General features: G+C 56.1%; 1 long non-coding RNA gene across 1 annotated transcript; it reads right to left on the reverse strand.

Annotated features, from left to right (window-relative positions):
- Positions 1-3,983: 3,983 nt before the first annotated feature.
- On the reverse strand, positions 3,984-12,727 carry LOC136557920 (uncharacterized). The gene is made up of 4 exons (XR_010783806.1): positions 12,083-12,727; positions 9,001-9,115; positions 7,690-7,757; positions 3,984-5,137 (listed from the first exon to the last, which is right to left on the reverse strand). It is a non-coding gene; the product is annotated as an uncharacterized lncRNA (long non-coding RNA).
- Between the last annotated feature and the right edge of the window lie 3,543 nt (positions 12,728-16,270).

The following is a 16,270-nucleotide window of genomic DNA, read 5'->3' on the forward strand; positions in this document are numbered from 1 at the left end:
GGAGCCCCGGGGCCGCGTTCGGGGCTCAGCGCGGGCAGCAGCCGGGAGGGGCTCGGGGCTCAGCGCGGAGCCCGGCCCGGCGCGTCGGGCTGAGCGCGGCATCCCGGGGGCTGCCCGGGCCCGGCCCCAGCGCCCGTCCCGGAGCGGCTCCTGCCGGAGCCGGAGCCGGCCCCAAGCCCCCTCAGTGCTGCGGGGCCGGGACCCGCAGCCCGCCCGGCGGGGGAGAGGCGGCACCGCCCGGACCCCCAGAGACACCGGCGGGACCCGGAGCCGCGGCCCCGGTCCCGGTGCGCTCGCAGCCCCGGCCCGGCCCAGGTGAGAGGGGCAGGTCCGGCAGCGACGCTCCCGCCGCCATCCCGGGCAGGGCGGGGCCCCGGGGCTCAGGGGCGGTCCCAGGATCAGGGGCGGTGCCGGGCGGTGCCGGGCAGTCCCGGGCTCTGGGGAGGTGCCGGGCGGTTCCGGGCGGGGCCGGGCCCGGCTCAGGTGTGCAGGGCGGGCCCGGCTCAGGTGTGCGAGGCCCCAGCGCGGCTGCGCGGGGCGGGGCCGAGGTGATTTAATCCCCGGAAATCTCTGCCGGCACCATTTGGTCACCCGGAGCGCGGTGAGGCTGCTGCCGCACTGGGCTCTCCCGGCGGCGATTTCCCTTTTTCTTCCCCCTCTTTCTCCTGCCCTTATCCTCCTCTTTCTTTCCCCCACTTACCTCCTCTTTTCTATCCCTCCAGTTTCTTTCTCCCTCCCCCCCATCCCTCCTCTCCCTTCCAGCCTCCCCTGCCCTCTCCCCGCTCCCCAGCCTCCCCTGCACTCTCTCGCTGTTCCCCTGCACATCCCCGACCCCCCGTTCCTTTCACCCCTCTCCCCAGCCCGACCCCCCTCTCTTCCCCCTGTACCCCTCCTCTGTCCATCATCTCTCCCCCCATCCGGCCTTTCCCTTCCTCTCCCCTTCTCCCCAACCCCTCTCCGTTCCCCACCTCATCCCTCCCTATTCCCCTCCTCTGTCCCCCTACTCCCGTCCTCTGTCCCCCTCCTCTGTCCCCCTATTCCCATCCTCTGTCCTCCTACTCCCGTCCTCTGTCCCCCTACTCCCGTCCTCTGTCCCCCTGTTCCCGTCCTCTGTCCCCCTGTTCCCATCCTCTGTCCCCCTGTTTCCGTCCTCTGTCGCCCCCTCCGTCTTTCCCCCGCAGCCGCGGGGCTCGGGGCGCCGCAGAATAAAGCCCAGAGGGCCGGAGCGGCGCCCCCGCTGTCCCTGGAGCCCCCACACGGGGCCGGAGCCGCTGGGCGGGTCCCCCCATTGCAGTGCAAAGCACGGCCCGACACCGCCGGGGTTCCGGCTGTCCCTACATCACACTGGGGGTCCCCGGGGCGGGGGGGTTTGGGGGGGGGGGTCAGGGAGGCCCCCCTCCTCAGGAGGGGGTCCCGGGGGGGAGGGGGGTTGGGGGGGGTGGGGGGTAGGGCCCCCTCCGGAGGAGGGGGTCCCTGGGAGGGGGGCGGGGCGGGCCCCCTCCGGAGGAGGGGGTCCGGGGGAGGGGGCGGGGCCGGAGGGGCATTTCCCCCTCCAGGCCCTGCCCCCTCCTCCGGGCCGTCTCCTCCGGACGGGGCTCGGCCCGGCCCCCTCCCCGGGACCCCCTCCTCCGGACCGGGGCCCGGAGGGTGGGGGGGAAGGAGAGGGGGTCACGTCACTCTGCAGCGTGAACACACAAAGACATCCCCGGACAGACAAACGGCCCCTCCCCTTCTACCCACCCCACCCGCCCCCTGGGGCCCCCGTCCGGAGGAGGGGGTCCCTGGATGGGGGCCGGGCCGAGCCCCGTCCGGAGGAGACGGCCCGGAGGAGGGGGCAGGGCCTGGAGGGGGAAATGCCCCTCCGGCCCCGCCCCCTCCCCCGGACCCCCTCCTCCGGAGGGGGCCCGCCCCGCCCCCCTCCCAGGGACCCCCTCCTCCGGAGGGGGCCCTACCCCCCCACCCCCCCCAACCCCCCTCCCCCCCGGGACCCCCTCCTGAGGAGGGGGGCCTCCCTGACCCCCCCCCCAAACCCCCCCGCCCCGGGGACCCCCAGTGTGATGTAGGGACAGCCGGAACCCCGGCGGTGTCGGGCCGTGCTTTGCACTGCAATGGGGGGACCCGCCCAGCGGCTCCGGCCCCGTGTGGGGGCTCCAGGGACAGCGGGGGCGCCGCTCCGGCCCTCTGGGCTTTATTCTGCGGCGCCCCGAGCCCCGCGGCTGCGGGGGAAAGAGGGAGGGGGCGACAGAGGATGGGAACAGGGGAACAGAGGGGGTGGTCGGGGTGGGCCAAGGATGAAGGGCAGGTGGGGGGGTCAGGATGTGCAGGGGAGCAGGGAGGGGGGCAGGGGCACGTGGGGTGGCGGGGGCAGGACGGGCAGAGGATGGAGAACGAGGACGGAGCACAGGTGAGGGGGGTTAAGGTTAGGAAGGAAAACAGGGGGAGGTGGAGAAGGAGGAAAGGTGAAGGAAGGAGGAGAAGGAGGAATTGGGGGGAAGGAGGAATTGGGGGCAGGTGGGAACTGGGCTAAGGAGAGAAGGAAGCGTGGAGGAAGGAAAGGGTAGGGCTGGGGTGTGTGGGGGCATAGGAAGGGTAGGGGGGACCGGCCCTGGAGGGAGCGGTTTGGGAGGGAGGGAGGGAGGGGAGGGCTAGGGGGGAGAGGGAGGGGGGGGGCAGGGGGGGGGGAGGGTGTAGGGGGTGGGGGAGGGGAGGAAGGGAGGGAGAGAGGGGAGATATTGAGAAAAAGAGGTTAAAAAAAGCGTAAAAGAAAAGAAACAAATAAAAAGATATGGAGCCCGCGCGGACAGAACCTTCCCCTCCGAGCGCCGAGGGGGCAAATGGCGCCAGCGGCGATTCCCGGGGGTTAAATCCTCTCGGCCCCGCCCCGCGCAGCCGCGCTGGGGCCCCGCGCACCTGAGCCGGCCCCGCCCCTCACACCTGAGCCGGCCCCGCCCCTCACACCTGAGCCGGCCCCGCCCCGCCCCGCCCGCGCCCGTAAATCCCGGCGGATCCAGGGCCGCTCCGCTTTGTGCGATGGATGCTCATCCCGGGATGCAGCGGGGCCGTCGCTGGAGCGCTGTGCGGAGCCCCGGACCGGGGGCTGCTCCCGCTGCTGCGCGGGGCTTGAGGCGCTGAGGTGGGGCCGGGAACAGGACCCGAGCCTGGGGATTCGGGTCCGGGTCCTGCCGGTGTCTGCTGGGGGTCCCGGGCTGAGCCACTTCTCCCTCGCGGGGCCGCAGAACCGAGGCGGGATTTGGGCTGGGATCGGGATCGCCGCGGGCGGGAAAAGTCGCTCCGGGACGAGCACGGACCGAGCCCGGCGCTGCCGCTCCCGCTTGGACCACGGCTGCTCCGGGGCTGCTCCCGCTGCGGCTCCGGGCAGGTCCCGCTGCTGCCGTGGGGAGCCGGGGCTGTGCTGGCGCCGGTGCCGGGCCCGGCAAGAGAGCGGCGCATTCCCGGAGCAGGCGCTGGATCGCGGCTGGAAGCGGCCGGGGCGCGGGGATCGCCCGTGCCGGCTCCGGGAGCCCTCAGGCCCCGCCGCTGCCTCAGCGCCGTCGCCCTGCAGGGCGCCCCCTGGCGGACACGGAGCGGAGCTGCGAGCACGGCGGCCCCCGGGGCGCGCTCCCGGCCCGGTCCCCGCGGGGATGCGGAGCCCCCTCAGCCCCGGTACCCCCAAGGCTGCCGCGCGCAGAGCGGGACCCGGACTCCGTGCCCGCACCCCCGGGGCTCTCGCCCGCCGCGTCCCCGCGGAACGAGCGGGGCTGCATCGCCGCGGGCCAGAGGAGCTGCTCCGGGCCGGACGCTGGGGCCGAGCCCGGCGCTGCTGCTCCTGCTCCGACTGTGGCAGGTGCGGGCACGGGGCCCTGCCCGGGCTCGGTTCTGCTCGGGTTGCTCACCTGATACCTGCCAGGTGAGACTTGATGCTCTCCCTCCTCCCTTGCACTTTCTTTGTGGCTCACACTCTCCAAAGCAAAAAATCTCTGGGCTTAATAAGCCAGTGAAAACTGTTTACTCTTTATTTTTAGGTCATCCGATATCCTGAGTGGGAAGGGCCACACCAGGAGCACCAGGCTGAACCCTTATGTGAAGGGCGCAGCTGGGGATTGAACCCACAACCTGGGCATTTTCGGCACCCTGCTCCAACCAAGCCAATCTCAGGTAATGGCAATGCCCTGCCTGGGACAGGAATGCCAAATGCCAGCAGAGCAATTCCTTTGCCAATGCTGCTTTACACACCAGTCCCTGGAACGTCTGTAGGGCAGAGCTCCATAGCCAGCACCTGACCATGGAACAACACAGGTGAACAGTTGCGTGACAGCACGAAACTCTTCCCATAATCCTGATTTCCTGCCTTTTCCAGCATTTCCTAAATAGCTGTAAAGGTGTTGATGCCGTGTCCCTTTCCAGGGAGAACCGAGCAAGTCCTGAGGGTTCCCTTGCTCCAAGGCCCAAGCTCTTCTGGAGAGTGTCAGGGCTGGTCCCGCCTGCAGAGGGGCCTTTCCTGCAGGTGAGTGCTCACAGCCCAAACTCATGGCGGGGGCTGAGCCCGGCGCTGCTTCTCCGGCCCGGAGCTGCACGGAGCCCTGGGGGACTCCTGCTCCCTGCCAGGAATGTTCCTCGCTGCTCCCTCCGTGTGTCCCGGCTGGCCAGGAACGCGGGGCAGGAGGAGGCCGAGCCCAGGGGGAACCAGCCCCTCCTGCCCTCGGTGCCTGCAGGGCAGGAGCTGTGCCTCAGTGTCCTGCCCGTGCAGGCAGCGTGCCAGGCACACCCGGGGCGGGCGCTGGGATGCGCGGGCAGCGCTGGGATGGGCACGGATCAAGGGCTGCCTGCGGCCCCTGGGCCAGGGGCTGCTCTGAACGGGCTCCTGGAGATGCTGCAGCCCGGACAGAGCCCCCTGACATCCCAAAACCAGCCCAAGGAACAGCTGCCATTGCCTGGGAGTGCTGCACGCTGGCTTTGCAGAGGAGCTCAGACAGCAATTCCCGGTGCCACCTCCTGGAGCTCCCACACAGCCACCGGGTGTGTCCCAGCCACTCCAGTCCCTTCCCTTCCAGCCTGGGGCCATCCTCCAGCATCAGCCTTAAGGCCAAGGGAATTCCCCTCGCAGAAATTCAATCCCAAGCAAGGCCCTCGGAGATGCCTTAAAACAAAAGGTTAGAGTTAGATGGAGTTTTGTTTGGATGAAGTTTGGAGTTTTTCGGGAGCCAGCTGGGACTGCAGAAGTGCTGGGAAGCTGGCACAGGTGGGTCACAGTGCAGGTGCCCTGCAGGCAGGGATGTGCATCCCTTTCCTCAGGGAAAAGAGCTCCCGGAGGCCGCTGCCGAGGCTCTGGAATGAGCTCAGCTCCTGCAGGGAGAGATGCCCTCCCCTGGGCACAGGGGCTGCCTCAGCAGGGCCGGGAGCGCGTCCGGCCCCGCCCTCGCCGCTGAGAGCATCAGCTGGAGCCGAGCCCAGGGGTGGAGCCCACGGAATTCCAGGGAACTCTGCAAGTGCCCCCGGGAACATGGCTAGAATGAACATTTTAAGGTAACAATGAGGTTATAGGTAGAAGATAGATAGAAAATTTTGTGGGGAAACACTTGGCTGAGGGTTAAAAATAGCAAATGCTATGGAATATCAACCTGTCTTTGTCCTGATCCCACTGAGCTTCCTTGGAGCCTCTGCTGGTTCCTGGCACAGTGGTCTTAATTAGGCAGATCTGTGTGGGAATATCCATACTGCATGAGGCACTGTAAGGTTATTCCAGTAGGAATTCAGCAGGGAATGGGGGGCTACAGGTATAATTCCTCTAAAGTAGCAAAGCTGATACTGTACCCCAAATCTGGGCACCACACAGGGAACAATCCTTGTGCTGCCCTGCCAGCCAAAGCCCCTGGGTTAGGAAATTTCAGCAGCCAATTTTTATTTTTACAAGAAAGCATTCTTTCTCTAGTCTGGAGATTACCACAAGACTTACCCTAAAAATCTTCCCTACCTTGTCCACTCCCTGTTTCCTCATTTCCACCTCAATATTTTCATTCTTCACCCTACAGCTGCTTTCAGTTTTCCTTCCCAATAATTTCCCTACCTGTCCATAACCGGTTACCTCAGTTTACCCCATCAAGTGCATCCTCTCTGCTACAGATCACCTCAGATTTTACCCCAAAATTTTCCCTACCTCTCCACCACTGAGTACCTCATTTTTACCTTAAAATATTAATTTTCTACCATGGAGATTCCCTCAAGTTTTATCCCCAGATTTACCCACCTGTCCACAGCAATTCCCTCAGTTTACCTCAGGATGTTCCTGCTCTCTCCTAGAGATAATCTCACATTTTAGCCCTCAATTTTCCCTACCTGCCCAGTACTGATTACCTCCTTTTCACCTCAAAATATCCATTGTTTCCTCTACAGATTAACTCAGATTTTATTACAAAACGTTCATTTTGTCCCCTATTTACCAACTAGATTTTAAAACCAAAACCACACAGGTTATGTCTCTTATCCCCAAAATGTTCATTCTGTGCCCTGCAAATTATGTCAGATTTTTTTCCCAAAACTACTTACTGTTCCTACGTAATTACCTCAGGGTTTGCCCCCCAAATTCTACCTAATGTTGACTTCTGATAATTTCTGCCTCAAGATGTTCATTCTCTGCCCTACAGATCTTCCCAAGTTTTACCCCCAAAATTTCCTTGCCTACCCCCAGTGACTGCCTCAGTTTATGTCAGTGTTCACTCTCTCCCTTGAGATTTACTCAGGTTTTACTCCCAAAATTTTCCTTACCTGTCCATAAATTATTACCTCATTTTTACCTGAAAATAGTAATTTTCAACCTTAAGATTATTTCAAGTTTTACCCCCCTAAAATTCCCATCCACTACTGATTCCCTCATTTTTCCTTCAATATAGTAATTTTCTATTATGCAGCTTCTCTCAAGATTTACCCCCCAAATTCTCCATCTGTCTACTAGTGATGATCTCATTTTTACCTCAAAATGTTCACTCTCTGCCCTACGGATTATTTAATATTATTTTTACCCCTCAAAATTTGCCCATCTGCCCACAACTGATTCCCTCACGTTACCTCAGTATGTCATGCTCTCCCCTAGAAATTATCTCAGATTTAGCCCCGAATTTTCCCAACTGTATACTCAGTACTCATCACTTCATTTTTCCCTCAGTATGTTCATTCTCTCTCTTGAGATTTTGTCAAGTTTTGCCTCCAAAATTTTTTACTCAGTCTGCTACTGAGTACCTCATTTTTACTCCAATATATTCACTGTGTCCCCTACAGATTACATCGAGGTTTACCCCCCAAATTTTCCTTCCTGTACAATATTGATTAGCTCTTTTCTACTCTGAAATTTGCATTCTCTCCCCTGAACATCACCTCAGCTTTTCCCTCAAAATGCCACCTGGCTCCCCTTGACATCCCCTCACATTTTCCTGCACAAACAGTTCTTGTGTCCCCTCCCAACTGCCCCAGGTTTTCAGCTAAAAATGTTACCTCTGTCCCCTCTGAGTTATCCCAGGTTTTCCCTGTTTGGAGCTGCAAGGAATTCAGGCAGGGCAAAGGAGAGCAGGGAATTCTGTAAATTCAAAGCCACAAAGAGAAGATCTACCAGCAAAGGGGAAAGGTTTCAGAAAACGTTTCTGCAATTACTAATTAATAATTATTTCCAATTCCCCAGTGAGAAGAACATGAGCTCACCACCATTAAGGCCTGGCAGTTCCCTGCAGTGAGAGCTCAGTGCACATCCACAGAGGCAATTCCAGCATCTGAAGGAAAGGAAGAAGAAAAAGGTCATTTCTTCTCTTTCCAAGTTATTTCAAGTTCTCAGACCCAAACCAAGCTTTGCCCTTGATTCTGGCTGGGTGACTCCTGAGCAGTGGCCACAGGTCCTGTCATTCATGCTGATGGGAGTGATGCTTTCTGGGGAAATCAGCTGATTTCCAAAGTTCACTGCCTGCCCCGTGCCTGATCTGCACAGGAGAAAACCTCTTGCATGAAGGGATTTTGCTCCATCTAATCCCATCTGCCCAGGCTGTTCCATGGGGATGTTGCCAGGCTGGGGCAGCGCAGGCAGACACAGCTCTCAGCTCTCTCTGCTCCAAACACAGCTCTGGGCTCTTTGCAAACTCCTCTGCTGTGAGGTTTTCTCCAGGAGAACTCAAGGAATGGCCCACGGCAGGTGGAAATTAGGTTATCACACAGGGAAGTGAAGGATAAATATTCCTGTAAGAGCCTTTGGGATCTGCTGGGCTGAGCTGGGAAGGGGACATTCATTCCCTGCAGTGCCAATGCACAACAGCCTCCAGCACAAAGCACAGACTGTCAGGTGGGCTCTGAAAGCACCACTTGGACAAACCTCATGGTTCTTCTTCTTTGCAGGGACTTCTGCAATCCAGCCCTGCAGCTGAGAAGCCCAAAAGCTCTGGAGTCTGCCTGCTCTGGAACAAAAGGATCCTGCCAGGGGTGAGGCACATTGCCAGCAAACACTGCCAACAGGCACAGAGGCACCACTGGAGCTCCTGTTGGGGCTGGGAAGGGCTGCCAGGAGGACACAGCCCCAGGGGGTGGCAGTGGCAGCAGCAAATTGCCACGGTCTGATGGCACAGCAGAGAGACAAAGGCCAGCAATGGCCACGGGAGCTGCAGGTTCAATTCTGCTCCTGTGCTGCCCCATCCCGGCAGGAAATCCCCAGGGGGCACAGAAACTCTCAGGGGGCACAAAATGCAGCATCTGTGAGCCTGATCCTGCCTGAGCTCAGCGTGGGGGCCAACCCCCCCAAGGAAGCACTGCCCTACCCTGGATCAGTGCCAGGCCCTGCCCCAGCTCCCAGCTGCTCCCGGGGCTGCCACCACATTCCCCACAAGGTGACAAAGGTGACAAAGGCCCCTTGGGACAGGGCTCTCTCTGGCTCTCAGGCCCTGGGGACTGCAGGGAGCAGGGCAGGGACAGCCTGGGACCAGGGCAGATCCCTCTGGGTTTGTGACACTCTGGGCACAGCTGGGGACTCACCCCACACCATGGGCAGGAGCAGGGACCCTCCAGTGCAGCTGGAGCCCGTTGGGTTTGGCTGCTCAAACTCCAAAGCTCTGGGCAAAGGTGGGATCAGTTAAGTGGTTTTTCCTGTCTTGAAAGAGAGGAGAAAATGGAAATTAGGTCCACTCTGGAAGTCAAAGGCTCCTGGCTTTCCTACTTCTGTTCTGATTGCTCACTCCATAAAAAATGAAAGGTGACACCAAATAAAAGTGCCCCTTGTCAACATTTTATTCCCTACTATTTTAATACATAAAAAGGATGCCCATTTTTTCTTATCACGTTCTTTGCCTAATTTTAACAGATCCATTTTCATTCCAGGCCCCACTTGTGAGTTATTCAATCCTTTGCCATTGGACTTTGGACAAAGGAAGAGAAGGATCTGTTCCATGTGGGTGTCATCCAACAGGGAACAGCCCCTGTGCCAACCCCAGCCTGGGCTGAGCACGCTGCCTCACTGCCCCATTCTGCATCCTGGCTCCACTCCAGACTGAGTTTTCCCCCATTTTCCATGTCTAGAGACAGGAAATTGTCCTGGTCAGGGTGTAAGACCTTCAACTGCACATTGGTCTGGGGGCTGTGACTGGATTCCAGCAGGGAATTCATGGTTCTACAGATAAAAACTATTCCAGGGAGCAGCACTGACAAGGTTGGGAGCTGCTGCTTCACCACATGGTGTCAGCAACAGAGAGAAAACACAAAATGTGTATCCAAAACCAAGGATAAAATGAATTCTCCTGCTTTTAGTGGGACCAGGGCTAATTCTGCCCTGGAGTGACAAAGAACTTCTCCCTCAGACCCCCAGAGACCCCTCAAAAAGCCCAAGTGCAGCAGGGAAGGAAGGAAAGGCACCTCTGCCTCACCTGCTGGGAGCAGCACAGGTCCTGCTGCTCCTGGGCACTGGGAACGTGTCTGGAGCCAAAAGCCCTTCCCAGGCTGGAGGGGCTTCCTAAAGCACCACCTCTGGGAAGCAAAGGGCTATGGAAGAGACAGGGAGTGGGAGTTTACAAGAATGGTGACAATAACATCAATAACAATAACACAATAATAATAGTACTAAGGAAGAACAGCTAAGGGAGCAGCAATAATTCCAAGGGAGCAGGGAGGATGCTGAGGTTTAAATGAGGTTTGAGTGAGGCAGCATCTCCTGGGCTCTCTGAAGCACAGCTCCAGGTCTGGGATTCCAGGAGCAGTGCAAACTCCCACTGTCCAATCCCTGGATTTGCCTCCTGCCAGCACTGGGCACCTTGGCCATGTTTGGCCCAAGTGCTCCAGTGCTGTTGCCTGGAGGGATTGGGAAAATGGGCATTAAACCCCTTCCCACAGGGCTGGTTCTGAGCTCTGGCTGGGGAAAGCATTGGGCACCTCTGGCATTTCAATGAAATCAGTTTCCATCATGGTGAAGAGACCCTGAATAAAGCCAGGGCACACAAATAAACCTTCCTCCATAAGGACAGCCCCAGGGAATACACAGTCATTCCTATGCCTGGTCAAACAAACAGCAGCCAGTTTTTGGGGAGAGACTCCAGACTCTTGTCTCCCTCCCTGGCTGTAAAACACTTGCAGAGGCTCTGGAGTTCACACAAGCTTCTCAGGATTTGGATATTTCATTTAAATTCCATTCGTATACTAAGGAATTTGAAGTGTCCTAAAGGCAGCTCCATTCACACTTTAATTTTAAGCCCTCTTCGACAGATGAATTGGGATGTTCTCTTGTTAGAAACACCCCATCTTCCTTAGGCATCTCCATGTGGGAGATAAAATAAATGTGGACAAGAGTTTGGAATGCAGCTTCCAAATCAAATTCCCTGCTAGGAAATTACTCCAGCTCTCTCCTACCTTGGGCTGTTTCAAACACAGCCTGGCCCACGTAAGAAAATAGAATCAACCCCTTTGTTCCATTGGCCTCCCAGCCCAAATTCCAGTGGGACAGACAAGTCCCTCTCCTTGGAAGGCAGCATCTCCTACCTGGAGCTGGGCCTTCCCCAGCCTTTGGGGGCCGCTGTCTCCATCCTCCCACACCTCCTCATCTTCCTCCTCGCCAGGGTTGGCTTCCTCAGCCTGCAGAGCAAAGCCAGGGCCGGTGCCCAGCCTGCTCATGCCAGCCTGGGCAGCAGGGACGGGCTGGTGGCACCCTCTGGATGTGCCCCTGTGCCTGGCACCGTCCCTGCTCCGCGCCCATCCCCGTTCCTGCCTGGGCAGCTCCTTGGAACGGGATGTGAAAGCACAAACGTTTGCTCTGCTGGGGCTGGGACAGCAGAGACTCCCCCGGGGCAGTGGGCAAAGCTCCTGCTCCCACATCCTCTGCCTCCCACAGCCCTGCTGGGGCTGGCCAGAGCAAAGGAAACGCCTCAGCTCCTGCTGGAAATTCCCTCCTGTGCCCATCAACCCAGAGAAATCGGGGCTGCTCCATCCCTGGAAGTGTCCAAGGCCAGGCTGGATGGGGCTTGGAGCACCCTGGGCTGTGGATGGAATAGCAGGGGATGGAATGAGGTGATCCTTAAGGTCCCTTCCCACTCAAACCATTTGGGGACTCCATGATCTCTCCATGCATTTATTTGCACCATTTCCTCTCAAATTTAGTTTGTTAAAGGAATAACTTTAAAAATATTCCAGGAGTTAAAAGAGGAGTGTGAAACATGCAAGAATCATTCCTACACCCATCAAATCATTATTAACCAGCAGCTTATTCCCTCGTCTCTGTGCTTGTTTTGCTTTCCTGGAAGACCATATGATCCCAGAGTCTCTCAGAGAGATGTACTGGGATTACTGGAAGGTTTGCTCTGTCAGAGAGCGAGGGGGGTTCACAACACTCGTTCCTCTGTATCTTTATCCTTTAACCAGCTTTCCCCCAGAATGGTGTTGTGGGAGAAGTTTGGAATTACTAGAAATGGATCAGGTTCACATTTTTGCCCCACTGTTTCCCAACTACTTCCAAAGTTTTGGAATTACCCTCTCATGACACCTAGAAAATGACTGTGAAAACATCAATCAGAAAAATATCTTGAAAAGAGAAAACCACATCCAGCAGCAGCCAAAACAATCTCATTTCTGTCCTTACCTGGTCTCCAGGCATTCCTGCCAGAGCTCCACACAGCCACTGCCATTCCACGAGCCTGAGGAGGCAGTTTTGGACGTGTTCTTTGCCGTGAGATGGGACAACAGAGTCCAGAGAGTTTTCGTCGTCTCTTCCAAGTCACCCCACGAGCCCATGGTATGAGCGGGTTCGGCCCCGTGTGGGGCTGCAGCGAGGGCGGGAGGCGCCGGCTCCGGCTCTCTGGGCTTTATTCGCCGGTGCCTGAGCCCAGCTGCGGGGAAGGAGGGAGAGAGACGGAGGATGGGGGGAGCAGGTGGGTGAGGGAGCGGGAGGATGGACAGAAGAGAGGTAGAGGGGCATGAGAGGGGAGTCGGGTGCGGGAGTGGCGTAGGGAGGGTCGGGGATGTGCCGAGGATCAGGGAGAGAGGGTGCAGAGGGCTGGCGAAGGGGGAGAGGAAGGGCGGAGTGGGAGGGAGAAAGGAACTGGAAGGGTAGGAAAGCAGCGATAAGGGGGAAACGAAGGAGGAGGATAAGGGCAGGAGAAAGAGGAAGGAAAAGGAGAGGGGTACCCGCCGGGAGAGCCCAACCCGGCAGCAGCCTCCCTGCCCTTCGGGTGAGCAAATGGCGCTGGAGGCGATTTCCAGGGATTAAATCACCTCGGCCCCGCCCCGCGCAGCGCCGCTGGAGCCCCGCGCACCTGAGCCGGGCCCGCCCTGCGCACCTGAACCGGGCCCGGCCCCGCCCGGGACCGCCCCTGAGCCCCGGGACCGCCCGGGACCGCCCGGGACCGCCCCTGATCCCCGGCACCGCCCCTGAGCCCCGGGACCGCCCCAGAGCCCCGGGACCGCCCCTGAGCCCGGGACCGCCCCAGAGCCCCGGGACCGCCCGGGACCATGGTGTTGATGTTGTGGTTGTTTCTCCATCACATGGGCAAGAAACTCATGTGGGACCTAGCAGGGATGGATACATGGCCTTGTATCTCCCTAAGAAATCTGTTATTTTTACACCTGAACAGTTAGGATACTTATCGTACTATAAAACCCATAACACCTTCATAAAGATGTATAAATCCAAGCAGAACACAAGTATAATATGGTGTCTTACATGTTTCAGCCATTCCATTAAGGCTTATCATACAAGTGTTTATCTGAACTTCCACAAATCAAGGGGAAACCTGACACTCCCATCTCTGTCCTTCATTACAGCAACCTCTCTGTGCATGTTGCCGTTACGGCCTGGCGACCTGGTTTGGGAGGTCCGGCCCGGTGACCCAAGGCCCAGGGTCACTCGGTCCAATGCTACATACACCAATGTGGTGGACAGCAAATGGCATTTATTGAGGGGTCTCAGGGGTATTTATGGCTTGGGCAGTCTGTGTCACTTCCCTCTGCTCACGTCCGGCTGGGTGTGGCCGGGTACGGAGCAAAGGTCAGACTGCAGGGTGAGGGGGGGCTTCTTATCTACCCGTACAGCCCGAGATCTTCCGCACGCAGATCCCTAGCTCTCCACAGATACAATTTCTGCCCCAGTACTGCTACTGGATAATTTCTGCAGCCTCAGTTGTTGTTATAGCTCAAAATTTGTTCCTTGGAATTTGGTGGTGAACTGCTGTTATTGTTGATTGGATAAAATATGTATTTATAAAAAGGAAAGGCCATAATTTGCTTAAAAGCTGTTTGATGGAGTTGATCCTGCTTCTTTAAAATTCTATTTACTGCTTATGTCAGCTTTATTTCCATGAGGACTCAGCAACCAACTCATGAAAAAATATATCACACAAACTGGAATAAAATCTAATTTACTTTCTTTTTTGAAGGAAAAGGAATCCCTTTTGGAGCTAAGGCTGCTTAATATTTAAGGGGAATCAAGTTAAAACAGGTCTTTTATCTCTGACTGTTTTTCATTTGGAAGTTTATAAATGCTAGATCATTCTGCTATCCTACATACAAAGAGAAGGGTCTCAGTTCTCTTCCATCCCTTCAAAACTAAACCAAGTGTCCTCCCTACTCTGGCAACCCATGTGCCAGAAGCATTTTTCTCTCAGAGGCAAAAAAAGCAAAAGGATGCATTTGCTGTCAGTTATGCCAATGACACGTGATGAAATCCGTAAGGTTATTCAGGTCCAAATGGAGACAGAATTTGAGCAGAAATTAATTTTCAGACACCTGGGAATTTTTCAGTCTGTTTCTGTTACTTCCTGCAGGTAAAATGTCTGTATTTACTTGATTTTTCCAATTCCCTGCTTGCACCTGCTGATTTCAATTCAGTTTTAGAGTTTCCCCTGGCAGCTGAGAGGCTTCTTTTCCTTCTAGAGGCTAAAATGAAGGTGAAACAGGCACATGCCAGGTCTGTGTTACATCAGGAGAGGGTGCTCGAAGCTGGCAAGCCATGAGGATCCTCTCCCTTGGCATCTGTGCCACTCCAGCTGTAAAACCTCAAATCCACACTTACCACAGCCACACTGAAATTGCTCTTTCTCCCCATGCAGATTTGCTGACCAGCTTTTTATAGCTTTGCATTACAAGTATTAAAAAAGTATCATTCTAAGCTGGTACAGAAATAAAAACAGAGCTTGGCAGGGGATGAGGTGAAAGAGATTTCTTATATCTACCTGTAGAGTTAAACTTCCAAAAGCACTTGAATATCTTTGGAGTGTTAGGATGAGACCTTCAAGGTATGTAGATATTTATTTGCCATCAAAAACCACTTAAGCTGATCCAATTTTCTAAAAACATTTCTATCAGTACATTTTTCTTTCTTATGCAGATATTTATAAATGAACATGATTGCTGTACAAGGATGCAAAAACTCTGTCATCCTTCCCAGCCTCAGCAGACAAACCAACTCATACAGACAGACAGAGTTCAAGCTCACTTGAACTTAAAAGGTCCAATTTTCTTCTTGTTCCTTAGACAGTTTTCTTAATTTCTTTCCAAAAAGACAGGAGTCAAGAACACAGGATCTGGAGGCTTTAACAGGCAATGGCTGGAAGCAGCTGAGCTCTGCCTGCTGCCAAGTTTTATTATTGTGTTGTGCTTCTCCTCACAACAACCACCACTTCCACAGACACAATATTTACTAAACATCATCTCCTTTGAAATTAAACACCCATAACCCTGAAAAACACCAAATCCCGTGGCTGTATGCACTGATGAGCCCTAGGAGAAAAAAAAGACTGTTTTGATGGGACCAGTCCCATTCCAAGAGCATGGGAAGCACACTGGTGAGGGGAAGGAAAACACCAAGAGCTGAACACAGATTGCAGTCATAGGGAGCTCATAAATCAGTGTACCAGCAGAAATCCAGAGTACACAGCAGCAGAGGGAGTACAGACAGCAGAGCACTGACAGGAATGGACCACACACAGCACAGCCACCAAGGAAACGGAGCAGGGGAGAAGCACTCCAGCTTCTCCCCACATCAGCAACCCTCCCACGAGCAGCATCAGCATGGGGGGCAGGCTCCTCCTCAGCCTTGCTGGTGGCCAGAGGTATTGGGTTAGCAGTGAGCAGCTGCCAGATAGTTCTCATAATCCTGTGGAAAATGCTTCCTGGAGACAGCCCAAAGCTGCTGGAAGGATTCTTCATATGGCAAACACTGGCTGCACTCCCCACCCTCCATTACCACACTGTAATTCCCGGGCAAACAGCTTTGCTGCAGGAAGTAGGAAAGCTTCCCAGGTCCTGGGCTTGATCTGCAGCACAAACACATCTCCTGAAGTCCTGGAGGCCAGGGCAGCATTCCTCAGAGACAGGAGAGCAGGAGTGAGCATGGGAACACTGGGACAGGGACATCTATGGCCCAAGAGGATAAAAGCCTCCCTGGGAATCACACATGCTCTGATGTTCCTGCAGATCCCAGCAGTCACTCTTTTGTTTCTTTCTCCAGGAGCAGCATAAATCTTGTGCTGATGATCAGAAGATGCAAATGCACACAGCCATGCTCTCAGCTGGTGGAAACCAGCCCAGCTTTTGGCTGCCAGCTGGGGAAGAGATTATTTGATGGGAGATGCAAACCTAGACAAGAGTATCAAATATTTCCTTCCCTCTGCTAGCTAAAAACAGAGTGCTGACTTGGCACTTGAAGGCAATATCTCAGGAGCTCTTTGGCTGACAGATAACAGATAGACAGCTAAAGTACTGCACAATTAGTGGGTTTATGACACGGAAAATTGATGACAAAGTCCTTCATGTGATCAGTCCGTGTTTACCA

Source organism: Molothrus aeneus, chromosome 6, assembly GCF_037042795.1.
Source record: "Molothrus aeneus isolate 106 chromosome 6, BPBGC_Maene_1.0, whole genome shotgun sequence".
NCBI lineage: Eukaryota > Metazoa > Chordata > Aves > Passeriformes > Icteridae > Molothrus > Molothrus aeneus.